Below are 1,441 nucleotides of genomic sequence, written 5' to 3' on the forward strand. Positions count from 1 at the left end.
TAATTCCTAATTGACCCTGAGGAGGTTTTTTTGTTTGTTTTCCCTTAAGCTTTTGAACCAAAAATTGTGACTCTCCAAAACATACATATTCTAGCAAGGAGCTGGGACAAGTCAGCTCAGATTTTTCACAGAAGTGGGTGTTTTACCTTTGAATTGATCAAAGACTCCATCAGCACAGTCTGTGTTGTTATTTCCTGGAGTTTGATCCATGCTCACAGAAAAATTTACATTTTATGTAGATAGATCAACATATTTTCACTCTCTCATGTGGAAAGCAGAGAATTTCTTGGAATTTTATAAAGAGATGAGTTTCCAGGGCAGCCTTTGGAGATTACACTGAGTCCCTTTGGAGATCTGCAGACCTTTCTTCATCGGAGCTTGGCCTGATGATCCTGGGGGGTGAAATCTTGGAATGGATTGGAATTGGGTGGAGTCCCCATCCCAGGAGGGATTTAAAAGCCCCGTGAATGTGGCACTTGGGAACACGGGCCAGTGGTGGCCTTGGCAGTGCTGGAGGAATGGTTGGGCTCCATGGTTTTAAAGGGCTTTTCCAAAGCCCTTTTAAATGATCCATGGTTCTATGATCTGCACTGCTCCAAAAGACGTCCCTTGTGGTGTTTCCTTAGGTAGGTGAGTGAATCTGTCTCGAGGCTCTTCTTTTACTCTTTTTTTCCCCAAACCTCAGAACAGACATTACAGCAAAGCCAACCAGACCACGACAAGAGCCCCCAAGCACTGCCAACTTTACCTTGGAAAATCCACCAGCATCCCCAATGGTAGATCACAAAGAGCAACCCCCCCAGTCTGAGCTGTGCTGGAAGGGAGAGCAATAGATACCCATGTTGACATTTGCCCCTTTAATTCTGAATTAAAATTATAATCTCCAGTTCATCTCCATCACATGCTCCCTTTTCATCTCCCCCGTCTCCACGTCTCTTGGAAGAAGCACATAAGCCTGGTTGTTGAAAGATCCTTCATGGTTCTTCTGAGGCTGAATCCCCTCCAGGACTTGATGTCAGGAGAGAAAAGAGCTCAAATTTGCCTCACCTGCTTCTCAAGCGCTGCCAGCCCTTTCCAGGATTAAGTCATTATAATCTCCTTAAGCAGTCATGAAATAAAATAAACACAAGCGTGGTTTTCTGCTCAAAATAAAAATACTTAAGTTCACATGAGAAAATGCTTTTGGAGTTCTGAGTACAGGGGAGATTTTGCCTGATTTTCAAATGCAGCTGATGGATGTCTTTGCAAAGAGTTTTCTGATGTGGTTTTTGGGTTCTCTCTTTGCTCTCAAGCTACTCCCCCTTATTAACAACTTTTGCCCATTTTAACCTGAACTTTCCACTGACTCCTGTAAACTTCCAGGGGAAGCACAGAGCAAAAACTCTCTGAACTCCTAAAGGAATCAAACTGAAGCAATTTATTTCCACAGAACCATGCAATA

Source organism: Parus major, chromosome 4A (assembly GCF_001522545.3).
Source record: "Parus major isolate Abel chromosome 4A, Parus_major1.1, whole genome shotgun sequence".
Classification (NCBI taxonomy): domain Eukaryota; kingdom Metazoa; phylum Chordata; class Aves; order Passeriformes; family Paridae; genus Parus; species Parus major.